Genomic DNA, 15,249 nt, shown 5'->3' on the forward strand with positions numbered 1-15,249 from the left:
TGATTACCGTGCGAACAGTTACCATATCCACCAGAATACCCTCGGATTTCACGGATGCGGCAAAGAAATAAGTCAGATTTGCCCCTGCCCGTTTTGCCCTATAAATATTTCCTTCTCAGGTACTCCTTCTCCATCTTGTCATTCTGTAGCCCCAAATCCACTTCCTTGGCAACGGCAATACTCGAGGACTCTGAGAACTTCAACAAGGATCTCCTCCAAGAACCCTCAAAGCCTTCGATTTCTCCTTCCCTCAAGAAGGAATGGCCATCAACTTCATCGTCCCCAAGGTCAGTTCATCATCCTTTTTCTTTTCGCACTTTCGCTGTACTCCTGTTCATCTGCGATTCCTTTTACTGAATACTCCTTTTTCCTTTTGTTCTTCCTTTTATCCTCAAAAATTTCTAGGATTTAGCCGATAAGATCGTAATTCCTACCGATCAACCTCACCTCCAATGTCTTGGCTCGCTAGGAAACCCAGATCCCACCGATCTGATAAATGCAGAGACAAACAGAATCGCCTTTAGGGCCGAAACCTCTCACTAGATCTATGGAAAGATGCCTTCCGTTCCTAGCCCAGTCCTACCAAGGGATGGAAGGATTGGTTCCTAAGAGTCAACCATTCAAATGAGGTTCAATGGGGCGAACGGAAGTTAGACCAGTGCATTAGATTGTCCCTTGCCGATATGGAGAGGAATGAGTCACTGCTAATCGCTGCTTCGTACTTTTGGTCAGACACACTCAATGCTTTTGTATTTGGACATGGCCCTGCCTCTCCTACACTTGCCGATGTACTCATGCTCACCGGCTTAGACATATCCACTGCCGATAACAGCCATTTATTTGACACCAAACCCGGTACTAAGGTAGAAACTCGCGCTATCGGCGGTTGGTCTGGGTACATTCAGAAGTACCGAAAAACAGGACCTGTCAGTGCAAAGGAACAGACTACCTTTCTGAACATGTGGCTGGACAAGTTTGTATTCTGCAGCCGATCGGCAGGACCAACCTTTGTTTACCTATCGGCAGCAGAAAGATTAGCCAATGGTGGTCGATTCCCTCTTGGCCGATACTTGCTCGGCTCTGCTTATCACCTCCTTCACCAGGTAGCCAAGAAACTTCTGCTAGGCCAATCTATCGGCAACTTAGGGGGTCCTTGGTGGTTTATCAACATGTGGCTTAGTCTCCACATGCACAAGCGCCTTGAATTCGACCTCTTTGCACAGTGCTTCCCCAGGGACATAGCTGAAGATTATAAATTGGACGAAGAAGAATCGGCAACTCGCTCCCCCTTGAACTTTGGCGAAGCTGCCATAGTGTTACCTGGCACTGGTGGTAATGAAGACCAGGTTAGTCGATTCTTTCAGACTCTGTATGAAGGTCTGACCAGAGAACAGCGGCCATGGATGCCTTATGAAGATCAAGAGACCAGATTTCCTCTGACTTTCCATCCCTTCAATGATGCTCTCAACAAGGACCGTGATGTGATGATGGCAATTATCACCCCAAGAGCCATACCAGTGAACTTCTTCGGTAGTGGGAAAGTTTCCAATCTGACCTATGAGTTTTATAACCCATCGGCACTAGCTCGCCAACTGGCTTTCAGCCAACTGCCGATTGCACTTTGCTACGCCGATGTGGTAAAGCCGAGGGAGACCATCACCAGCAATCTTGAATGGATCAGAATAGCTCAACTTCCCCCAAACGCCGATACAGATGTCGACCTATCGGCTTGGATCCCAGCTCTCTTCATTACTCAGGCATACAAACAATGGTGGGAAGAGTGGAAAGAGCATCTGTTCTGTAGATCGGCCCTCACATATCGTGGCATGATCGACCCCAAATACAAGGTCCCCGATAATACTGTAAGCATTTTAACTGATGTTTCAATCCTTTCACTCTCATCTTCTATCGGTAACTCACTTTCTTTGTTTTATACAGGTCGATGATATGCCACCATTAGTTAGCAGAAGTGGCAGGCCGATCGAACTCCTTGCATCGGGCCCGATCTCTTTGATCAGCAACAACGCTCCAAGCTTGGCTGCTTTAATGCACCGGGGTGTGCGTTTCAAGAAAATCACCACCAAGCGAACGAACATCCTCGTCGTTAGCTGCCACTGGTTTGGCACAAGCTTCAAGGTAAATTCTTGAATTCCTCAACTTATACCGATTCCATTCTTACATTTACACAATTTTTCAGGACACATCGGCTAGCATGGGAACTTCATCGGTAACTTTTATTATTTCAATCAGAACCTCATCAATACCCTGTTACACTTATACTCATAAAACTTTCATTGTTGTATCAGCACACTGGCAAATCGGCAAAGACCAGAAGTACCAAAATAACTGCCGATGCCCCCCAGTCTAGCCAACCAAAGAGAAAGGGTCCCAAGTGTACCAAGTCACAAGCGAAGCGTCAGAGAACAGCAACGCCTCCTCCTCCTCCAAGGTCACTGATCCCGGTGGAATTGTTCCCCTCTTCTCCAGAAGCTCAGATACAGCAGGTACCATCTCCAACTCAGCCACAAGAAGAACCTCAGCCTGAAGAACTTCAACCAGAAGAACCCCAGCCAGAAGAGATATCAACTAATGTACACAAGCAGACCACCGATCCAACAAGCTTAATCATAGCATCGGTAGTTTCCTCGAATTAGACAAGTACTGCACCCCCTCAAGGTAACGTGCTCTCTATGAAATTACTGCCGATGGACCTATTTTCCACTTCATAATTATTTCTGTTAATCTTTCAGCTGACATAGTTTTATCGACAATTCCTGCCGATCAACCTGTAGTACCATCGGCCTCAACTAGCCAGAGGCGAGAGATAGCTCTGAGACAAGAAAGTTATTTGATTATCATTCTTTATTTTACTAATATTTCATCATCAAATAACACATCTCCTTTTATCTTTCAAAAACAAGATTCTCCCGACAGCCTGTTCTCCTTCGCCATCGAAATCACCGAAGATGAAGGTGAGGAAGCGAGTTCTTCTCAAGCATTTGGGATCTCATCGGCAGAAATCAGAACAAAGCTAGAGGATCTGCTGGCCCTGCTTCACCAGGATACAGCCCAACTGGTTGATGACTCCGATCCAACCAAGGCTCTATTTAAAGCTCTCAGAGGCCAGATCCCTGCCGATGCTGAGGAGATCCTCTTCAAGGCTGCACACTTAGAGAGTCGACAGCTTCAGTACCAAAAGGCCACTCAGCATCTTGCCGATAGGGCCACCTATGCCCAGCTTTCAGAGGACGTGATGAAGGTAAAGCATCTTGCCGATGAGAAGCATAAGAGCATCGGCATTCTAAAATCCTTAGAGGATGTACTAAAGCAAAAGGTTTTTGACCTATCGACAAAAAGAGAAGCTCTGTTGGCAGAACTTAAACAAGTGGAAGAAGCTCTATCCCAAGCTCAACAGGATGAAAGCCAGCTGCTTGAAGCGATCAAGACTCTCGAACAGGAGCGAAACATCCAAGCCCGCAAGGCATTGTAGATGAAGAAGCTGAAACCAGTGGAAGGATCTGCCGACGAAGACATCAGAGAGATAGAAGAAGCTGACCAAATTCGTCTGCGCACTATAACAGCCATCCAAGCCTTGCTGAATGTATGAACTCTTCATCGACGGCGTATTTTGCTCTCTCTTTAAAACACTTCTGATGATTTTGGTCTAGCCGATAGGACTGTTATCGGCACCTTTTTAAAACATTAAGTCCGGCCCCAAATACACTTTATTCCAGCCGATAGGAATGTTATCGGCATTTAAACTTTCATGCATCAATCCATATGCTAGGATAATATTTCTTTAAGTATTTGCCATTCAATGCCCTAGGAAATTCAACTCCTTCAAGAGTTTCCAAAATATAGGCATTGCTAGGAGCAGATCGATTTATCCGATAGGGACCCTCCCAATTTGGAGACCACTTCTCAAACTTCGAACTTTTAGTCCCGATCGGTAAGATTAATTTCCACACTAAGTCTCCATCGGCAAACTCCTTAGCCTTTACCTTCTTATCATACAATCTGGCAACTCTCTTTTTATTTTCTTCTATACTTATCAAAGCCCTTAACCGATGCCCCAATAAATCATCCAACTCGTCTTTCATCAAAGTAGCAAAGTCATCGGCAGTCAGCTGATCTTGAAAAGATAGTCGCCTAGATCCGGTTTTAATCTTCCATGGTAACACAACATCGTGTCCATACACCAACTGATAAGGCGAAACTTTGGTCGACCCATGACAAGCCATCCGATACGACCATAAAGCTTCATTCAACAACGTATGCCACCTCCTACGATTTTCTACAATCTTCCGTTTGATGAGTTTAATAATTCATTTGTTAGATGCTTCGCCCTGTCCATTGGCTTGAGCATAATAAGGAGAAGAATTCAACACTTTAATTCCCATACCGATTGCAAATTCATCAAACTCTCCCGATGTAAACATAGTATCCTAATTGGTAGTAGTCATTTGAGGAATACCAAATCGGTAAATAACATGCTCTTTTACAAAATCAATCATATTGGCCGATGAGACTTTCTTCAAAGGAATAGCTTCAACCCACTTGGTGAAATAATCAGTGGCAACCAAGATGAACTTATGCCCTTTGCTTGATGGTGGGTAAATCCGGCCGATTAGATCAATAGCCCATCCCCGAAACGGCCAAGGTTTTATAATGGGATTCATGGCCGATGCGGGTGCCCTTTGAACATTACCAAATTTCTGACATCCTTGACATCCCTTGAAATATTTAAAACAATCCTCAAGTATGGTTGGCCAATAATACCCGTTCCTCCTCATCATCCATTTCATCTTAAAAGCCGACTGATGTGCTCCACACACCCCCTCATGGATCTCACCCATCAAACTTTTAGCTTCATCATCGCCTAAGCATCTGAGGATAATTCCATCTATTGTTCGGTAATAGAACTCGTCTTCGAGAAGTACGTACTTGGTAGCTTGAAACCGAACACGTCTCTCAACCTTCTTAGATGGATACTTTAAATAATCAATAATTTCTTTTCTCCAATCATCGGCACTTATTGCCGATAACGTGTTCAATACGGGTTGATACCCTGAGGCGTGTTGAGCCAACCGATTAGCCTCCTCATTATGTAACCGAGGAACATGCTCTAATCGGAAATCTTTGAATTCCCTTAGTAGTTGCATGCTCTTTTCGTAATAAGTTATCAGGAGTTCGCTTCGGCATTCATAGCTCCCAGCCAATTGATTTATAACCAGCATAGAATCCCCGAAGATTTCAACAGCGTGAGCATGAACTTCTTTTAACAACTCCAACCCTTTGATTAAAGCCTGATACTCGGCTTGATTATTTGTTGACGTGGCAACAATCAGCAAAGAGAACTCGTACTTCCTTCCCTAAGGGGAAATTAACACTATGCCGATCCCTGCCCCCCCGGTCACCCATAGATCCATCAAAGAAGAGTGTCCAAGGCACAATTTCCAAAGTCCCCACTGCACCGCGATGTTGAGTCACAAAATCGGCCATAATCTGTCCTTTAACCGCTTTAACCGATTCGTAACGCAGATCGAATTCCGACAGAGCCAAAATCCACTTACCGATCCTGCCACTCATAATCGGCATAGATAGCATATATCGGACCACATCATCTTTGCATATAACAGTGCACTCGGCCAATAGCAAATAGTGCCGTGAACTTAGTGCATGAGAAATATAGGCATAAACATAATTTTTCAATAGATGAATACATGAGTATTTGCCATTCAATGCCCTGGAAAATTCAACTCCTTCGAGAGTTTCAAAAATATAGGCATTGCTAGTAGTAGATCGATTTATCCGATAGGGACCCTCCCAATCGGGAGACCACTTCTCAAACTTCGAACTTTTAGTCCCGATCGGTAAGATTAATTTCCACACTAAGTCTTCATCGGCAAACTCCTTAGCCTTTACCTTCTTATCATACAATCTGGCAACTCTCTTTTTATTTTCTTCTATACTTATCAAAGCCCTTAACCTATGAACCGCTAAATCATCCAACTCGTCTTTCATCAAAGTAGCATAGTCATCGGCAGTCAGCTGATCTTGAAAAGATAGTCGCCTAGATCCGGTTTTAATCTTCCATGGTAACACAACATCGTGTCCATACACCAACTGATAAGGCGAAACTTTGGTCGACCCATGACAAGCCATCCGATGCGACCATAAAGCTTCATTCAACAACGTATGCCACCTCCTACGATTTTCTACAATCTTCCGTTTGATGAGTTTAATAATTCCTTTGTTAGATGCTTCGCCCTGTCCATTGGCTTGAGCATAATAAGGAGAAGAATTCAACACTTTAATTCCCATACCGATTGCAAATTCATCAAACTCTCCCGATGTAAACATAGTACCCTAATTGGTAGTAGTCATTTGAGGAATACCAAATCGGTAAATAACATGCTCTTTTACAAAATCAATCATATTGGCCGATGAAACTTTCTTCAAAGAATAGCTTCAACCCACTTGGTGAAATAATCAGTGGCAACCAAGATGAACTTATGCCCTTTGCTTGATGGTGGGTAAATCTGGCCGATTAGATCAATAGCCCATCCCCGAAATGGCTAAGGTTTAATAATGGGATTCATGGCCGATGCGGGTGCCCTTTGAACATTACCAAATTTCTGACATCCTTGACATCCCTTGAAATATTTAAAACAATCCTCAAGTATGGTTGGCCAATAATACCCGTTCCTCCTAATCATCCATTTCATCTTAAAAGCCGACTAATGTGCTCCACACACCCCCTCATGCATCTCACCCATCAAACTTTTAGCTTCATCATCGCCTAAGCATCTGAGGATAATTCCATCTATTGTTCGGTAATAGAACTCGTCTTCGAGAAGTACGTACTTGGTAGCTTGAAACCGAACACGTCTCTCAACCTTCTTAGATGGATCCTTTAAATAATCAATAATTTCTTTTCTCCAATCATCGGCACTTATTGCCGATAACGTGTTCAATACGGGTTGATACCCTGAGGCGTGTTGAGCCAACCGATTAGCCTCCTCATTATGTAACCGAGGAACATGCTCTAATCGGAAATCTTTGAATTCCCTTAATAGTTGCATGCTCTTTTCGTAATAAGTTATCAGGACTTCGCTTCGGCATTCATAGCCCCCAGCCAATTGATTTATAACCAGCATAGAATCCCCGAAGATTTCAACAGCGTCAGCATGAACGTCTTTTAACAACTCCAACCCTTGGAATAAAGCCTGATACTCGGCTTGATTATTTGTTGACGTGACAACAATCAGCAAAGAGAACTCATACTTCCTTCCCTAAGGGGAAATTAACACTATGCCGATCCCTGCCCCCCGGTCACCCATAGATCCATCAAAGAAGAGTGTCCAAGGCACAATTTCCAAAGTCCCCACTGCACCGCGATGTTGACTCACAAAATCGGCCATAATCTGTCCTTTAACCGCTTTAACCGATTCGTAACGCAGATCGAATTCCAACAGTGCCAAAATCCACTTGCCGATCCTGCCACTCATAATCGACATAGATAGCATATATCGGACCACATCATCTTTGCATATAACAGTGCACTCGGCCAATAGCAAATAGTGCCTGAACTTAGTGCATGAGAAATATAGGCATACACATAATTTTTCAATAGCTGAATACATGAGTATTTGCCATTCAATGCCCTGGAAAATTCAACTCCTTCGAGAGTTTCCAAAATATAGGCATTGCTAGTAGTAGATCGATTTATCCGATAGGGACCCTCCCAATTGGGAGACCACTTCTCAAACTTCAAACTTTTAGTCCCGATCGGTTAGATTAATTTCCACACTAAGTCTTCATCGGCAAACTCCTTAGCATTTACCTTCTTATCATACAATCTGGCAACTCTCTTTCTATTTTCTTCTATACTTATCAAAGCCCTTAACCGATGAACCGCTAAATCATCCAACTCGTCTTTCATCAAAGTAGCATAGTCATCGGCAGTCAGCTGATCTTGAAAAGATAGTCGCCTAGATCCGGTTTTAATCTCCCATGGTAACACAACATCGTGTCCATACACCAACTGATAAGGTGAAACTTTGGTCGACCCATGACAAGCCATCCGATACGACCATAAAGCTTCATTCAACAACGTATGCCACCTCCTATGATTTTCTACAATCTTCCGTTTGATGAGTTTAATAATTCCTTTGTTAGATGCTTCGCCCTGTCCATTGGCTTGAGCATAATAAGGAGAAGAATTCAACACTTTAATTCCCATACCGATTGCAAATTCATCAAACTCTCCCAATGTAAACATAGTACCCTAATTGGTAGTAGCCATTTGAGGAATACCAAATCAGTAAATAACATGCTCTTTTACAAAATCAATCATATTGGCCGATGAGACTTTCTTCAAAGGAATATCTTCAACCCACTTGGTGAAATAATCAGTGGCAACCAAGATGAACTTATGCCCTTTGCTTGATGGTGGGTAAATCTGGCCGATTAGATCAATAGCCCATCCCCGAAACGGCCAAGGTTTAATAATGCGATTCATGGCCGATGCGGGTGCCCTTTGAACATTACCAAATTTCTGACATCCTTGACATCCCTTGAAATATTTAAAACAATCCTCAAGTATGGTTGGCCAATAATACCCGTTCCTCCTAATCATCCATTTCATCTTAAAAGCCGACTGATGTGCTCCACACACCCCTTCATGGATCTCACCCATCAAACTTTTAGCTTCATCATCGCCTAAGCATCTGAGGATAATTCCATCTATTGTTCGGTAATAGAACTCGTCTTCGAGAAGTACGTACTTTGGTAGCTTGAAACCGAACACATCTCTCAACCTTCTTAGATGGATCCTTTAAATAATCAATAATTTCTTTTCTCCAATCATCGGCACTTATTGCCGATAACGTGTTCAATATGGGTTGATACCCTGAGGTGTGTTGAGCTAACCGATTAGCCTCCTCATTATGTAACCGAGGAACATGCTCTAATCGGAAATCTTTGAATTCCCTTAATAGTTGCATGCTCTTTTCGTAATAAGTTATCAGGACTTCGCTTCGGCATTCATAGCTCCCAGCCAATTGATTTATAACCAGCATAGAATCCCCGAAGATTTCAACAGCATCAGCATGAACTTCTTTTAACAACTCCAACCCTTTGATTAAAGCCTGATACTCGGCTTGATTATTTGTTGACGTGGCAACAATCAGCAAAGAGAACTCATACTTTCTTCCCTAAGGGGAAATTAACACTATGTCGATCCCTGCCCCCCGGTCACCCATAGATCCATCAAAGAAGAGTGTCCAAGGTACAATTTCCAAAGTCCCCACTGCACCGCGATCCACATCAACTTTGCATATAATAGTGCACTCGGCCAATAGCAAATAGTGCCTCAACTTAGTGCATGAGAAATATAGGCATAAACATAATTTTTCAATAGCTGAGTACATGAGTATTTGCCATTCAATGCCCTGGGAAATTCAACTCCTTCAAGAGTTTCCAAAATATAGGCATTGCTAGGAGTAGATCGATTTATCCGATAGGGACCCTCCCAATTGGGAGACCACTTCTCAAACTTCGAACTTTTAGTCCCGATCGGTAAGATTAATTTCCACACTAAGTCTCCATCGGCAAACTCCTTAGCCTTTACCTTCTTATCATACAATCTGGCAACTCTCTTTTTATTTTCTTCTATACTTATCAAAGCCCTTAACCGATGAACAGCTAAATCATCCAACTCGTCTTTCATCAAAGTAGCATAGTCATCACCAGTCAGCTGATCTTGAAAATATAGTCGCCTAGATCCTGTTTTAATCTCCCATGGTAACACAACATCGTGTCCATACACCAACTGATAAGGCGAAACTTTGGTCGACCCATGACAAGCCATCCGATACGACCATAAAGCTTCATTCAACAACGTATGCCACCTCCTACGATTTTCTACAATCTTCCGTTTGATGAGTTTAATAATTCCTTTGTTAGATGCTTCGCCCTGTCCATTGGCTTGAGCATAATAAGGAGAAGAATTCAACACTTTAATTCCCATACCGATTGCAAATTCATCAAACTCTCCCGATGTAAACATAGTACCCTAATTGGTAGTAGTCATTTGAGGAATACCAAATCGGTAAATAACATGCTCTTTTACAAAATCAATCATATTGGCCGATGAGACTTTCTTCAAAGGAATAGCTTCATCCCACTTGGTGAAATAATCAGTGGCAACCAAGATTAACTTATGCCCTTTGCTTGATGGTGGGTAAATCTGGCCGATTAGATCAATAGCCCATCCCCGAAACGGCCAAGGTTTAATAATGGGATTCATGGCCGATGCGGGTGCCCTTTGAACATTACCAAATTTCTGACATGCTTGACATCCCTTGAAATATTTAAAACAATCCTCAAGTATGGGTGGCCAATAATACCCGTTCCTCCTAATCATCCATTTCATCTTAAAAGCCGACTGATGTGCTCCACACACCCCTTCATGGATCTCACCCATCAAACTTTTAGCTTCATCATCGCCTAAGCATCTGAGGATAATTCCATCTATTGTTCGGTAATAGAACTTGTCTTCGAGAAGTACGTACTTGGTAGCTTGAAACCAAACACGTCTCTCAACCTTCTTAGATAGATCCTTTAAATAATCTATAATTTCTTTTCTCCAATCATCGGCACTTATTGCCGATAACGTGTTCAATACGGGTTGATACCCTGTGGTGTGTTGAGCCAACCGATTAGCCTCCTCATTATGTAACCGAGGAACATGCTCTAATCGGAAATCTTTGAATTCCCTTAACAGTTGCATGCTCTTTTCGTAATAAGTTATCAGGACTTCGCTTCGGCATTCATAGCTCCCAGCCAATTGATTTATAACCAGCATAGAATCCCTGAAGATTTCAACAGCGTCAGCATGAACTTCTTTTAACAACTCCAAGCATTGGATTAAAGCCTGATACTCGGCTTGATTATTTGTTGACGTGGCAACAATCGGCAAAGAGAACTCATACTTCCTTCCCTGAGGGGAAATTAACACTATGCCGATCCCTGCCCCCCGGTCACACATAGATCCATCAAAGAAGAGTGTCCAAGGCACAATTTCCAAAGTCCCCACTGCACCACGATGTTGAGTCACAAAATCGGCCATAATCTGTCCTTTAACCGCTTAACCGATTCGTAACGCAGATCGAATTCCGACAGTGCCAAAATCCACTTACCGATCCTGCCACTCATCATATATCGGACCACATTATATTTGCATATAACAGTGCACTCGGCCAATAGCAAATAGTGCCTCAACTTGGTGCATGAGAAATATAGGCATAAACATAATTTTTCAATAGCCGAATACATGGTCTCAGCATCAATCAATCTTCTGCTTAAATAGTATATCACACGCTCCTTCCCTTCAAATTCTTGAATCAAAGCCGAACCGATGACCATCCCATCAGTAGACAAATATAATCTAAAGGGCTTTCCTTGCTGAGGTGGAATCAAGACTAGAGGATTTGTCAAATAACTCTTGATTTTATCTAAGGCCAACTGTTGCTCTTCTCCCCATATAAATTCTTGATCAGCTTTCAATTTAAGTAAAGGACTAAAAGCACGAATTTTACTGGATAAATTGGAAATAAACCGCCTGATAAAATTTATTTTGCCGATCTGAGATTGGAGCTCAGTCTTGTTGGTGGGAGCAACTATTTTGTTAATAGCATCGATAGATCTTCTGCTAATTTCAGTTCCCCTTTGATGCACCATGAAACCAAGAAATTGCCCTGCCAATACGCCAAATGCTCACTTGTTAGGGTTCATCTTTAAACCATGCTTCCTTGTACATTCTAACACTTTCGCAGATCGGCAAGATGCTTCGTGAAATCTCCAGACTTAACCACCACACCATCAAAATAAATTTCCACCAACTTGCCGGTGAACTCATGAAAGATAAAATTCATAGCCCTCTGATAAGTAGCACCGGCATTTTTCAAACCAAAGGTCATGATTATCCATTCAAATAACCCAACATGACCAGGACATCTAAATGCAGTCTTTGGAATGTCTTGTTCAGCCATGAATATTTGATTATACCCTGCATTGCCACCCATAAAGCTTATGATCCGATGCCCAGCCGCAACATCAACTAGTAAATCGGCAACCGGCATTGGGTAACCATCCATCGGCGTAGCTTTATTGAGATTCCTGAAGTCAATGCAAACTCGAAGCTTCTCATTTTTCTTGTAAACTGGAACAACATTGGAAATCCATTCGGCATACCGACACTGCCGAATAAATTTAGCTTCAATAAGTTTGGTTATTTCGGCCTTAATATCATGAAGAATATTAGGATTACATCGGTGAGCTGGCTGTTGATGTGGCCAAAATCCAGATTTGATGGGTAACTGATGTTCAACAATTGGTCGGTCTAAACCAGGCATCTCAGTATAATCCCAAGCAAAGCAATCTTTATATTCCTTTAACAAATCAGTTAACCGCTGCTTACACTCAGAATCTAACTTAGCACTAATAAAAGTAGGTCTAGGTTTATCCCCATTACCTATATCTACCTCTATTAAATCATCAGCCGATGTAAACCCCTGGCCTAATTTTCCATCATCGGTGAACCTATCCATTAAAACTCCTCATCAAAACTGACTGCTTGGATCGGTGGAATTTCATAATCGGCAACCTTAAGGAAGTCTTTCTCTCAAATTTCACCTAAAATGCATCTGGTCCTTTCATAAGTATCTGCCTCTGCCGATGCAATGACATAAGAAGAATCTCTTGGGACAATTTCGATCTTGTCACCTACCCACTGGACCAAGCATTGGTGCATTGTAAACGGGATGCAACAATTGCCATGAATCCAATCTCTCCCTAGCAGCAGATTATAAGCACCCTTTCCACTGATCATGAAGAAAGTTGTCGGCAAAGTTTTGCTGCCGATGGTCAACTCGACGCATATTGCTCCCTTAACCGGAGACACATTTCCTTCAAAATCTTTCAGCATCATATCGGTCTTGATCAAATCTTGATCTCCTTTCGCAAGCTTCTGATAGACTGCGTATGGCATGATATTGATGGTAGCCCCACCATCAACAAGTATCTTGGTCATCGGCTGCCCATCAACCCTTCCTTTGACAAACAAAGCTTTAAGATGCTGCCTTTCATTGTCGGCAGGCTTTTCAAAGATAGCCGTCATCGGATCCAGAGCTAGCTGAGCTATCTGGTCGGAAAAATCCAATTCCTCATCATCACTGGACGGCACAATAAACTCCATCGGCAACATAAATACCATGTTAACGTCTGCCGATGGTCCTTTCCCTTTAGGATCCGGGTGCCGATCTCCAAATTTGTCAGAATTCTCGCCTTTGTTCAAGTTTTCTTGCCTTTCACGTTGCAGCTTCCTTTTCTGTGTCCTAGTCAACCCCTTTGGACACCATGGAGGAAGTTGTGGCTACCTTACTGAAGGGCGATGACTTTCCCTTGACTCCATACGATAGGTATTAGCATCCCTGTAAAATATGAATTCATCGAGAACTCGAGCATTTGCCATCTCTTCAAGCTCCTCTTGGTTCCTAGGAAAGTACCCAACACGATCACCAAGCCTATCATGCACACTGAGCCTGCCCCCAGCCGATCATGAACTGAAGTCCTCCCCCTAATCGGCTCATCGAATCGCCGATCATCGTTTTGATACTATCGATTAGGTCTATCATACTGATCATAACCATTGCATTCAGGCCAATCTCTGACAGTAGGCAGTTTAATATTCTACTCCCAACAATGGATAAAGAATGGGCAGCTCCAGTGATCCTTGTGCCGATTCCACTCCTGCCGGCGCCTCTCCTCTTCCCAACGATAGTCTTCTTGTTGACGCCGATACTGATCCTCGCGTTGCTGCCAAGTCTCCCAATGCCTTCTTTGAGTTATCACAATGCCAGATCGGGGAGGCCTTCCTGAGCTAGTTCCCTCCTGGATCAAACCTTTTCCTTTAGCATCGGCAGCAGTAATCTGGTGTTGAGGATCCACCGATGCACTTCTTTCTGCTGCCTCTGACGTCAAGACCTTGGTTTTTTCCTTAACATCCAACATATTCGTTGAGAAAGGATGTTGATCGATCTTCATCGGCTTCTGAGCTTTAGAATTATCAAATTTGATTCTCCCAGATTCTATAGCCGATTGCAGCTGTTGCCTGAAAACCTTACATTCATTTGTACTATGAGATGTTGCATTGTGCCACTTGCAGTACTTCATCTTTTTAATTCTTCAGCCGATGGAATCACATGATTGGGTGATATCAAATATTCTATTGGCTTTGGTGATATCAAATGCAAACTTTTCTGGCTCTTTATGCCCAAAAGGGCAAGACATCGGCTTTTTATTTTTCACCCACTCTGCTAAGCCGATGACTGGCTCTTCATCAGAATCTGAGCTTGCTGCCTCATCAACAAATGATACCTTTTTATTCCATGCTCTCTTGGGCTCAAAGGGTTTGATATCCTGGTCAGAAATTCTCTGCACCAAGTGACTTAGGCTCTCGAACTCTTGAGAAGCATACTTGTCTCTGATATGTGGCAACAAACCCTGGAAAGCCAAATCGGCTAGTTGCCGATCATCTAGAACCGGACTATAGCATTTATTCTTGACCTCCCGCAATCTCTGCACAAAACTTTCAATCGATTCATCATTGCATTGTTTCAATCTGACCAAATCGTTGATCTTCTTCTCATGAACTCCAGGAAAGAAGTATTTGTGGAATTGCTTCTCCAGATCGGCTCAAGTAATCGCCGAGTTGGGAGGTAACGATATGAACCAAGTAAAAGCTGATCCAGACAAAGATGACGAGAACAAACGAACCCTTAACTCGTCTCTGTTAGCAGCCTCCCCACATTGGATGATGAACCTGTTGACGTGCTCCATGGTTGATGTGTCATCCTGTCCACAAATCTTAGTGAAATCTGTTACCTTGTACCGATTTGGAAGTGGGATTAAATCATATGCAGGAGGATACGGTGTCCGATAAGAGTAAGTGTTGACTTTGGGCTTTATCCCAAATTGGTCTCTCATTACTTCAGCTATCTTATCGGCCCAGTAGGCATCGGCATCTTGCCGATGAGGCGGTTGCGGATCTGGCACCTATTGATATGCTTCCATGTGTCTCTGAGGTGCACGATCTGCATGGAACATGGGGTTGATCATCTGACCACCAATCTGCTGACCAAGATTCATCGGCTGGTTGACCAACCCTGGATTCTGAAACCCAGG

The sequence above is a fragment of the Sorghum bicolor genome, chromosome 4 (genome assembly GCF_000003195.3).
Source record: "Sorghum bicolor cultivar BTx623 chromosome 4, Sorghum_bicolor_NCBIv3, whole genome shotgun sequence".
NCBI lineage: Eukaryota > Viridiplantae > Streptophyta > Magnoliopsida > Poales > Poaceae > Sorghum > Sorghum bicolor.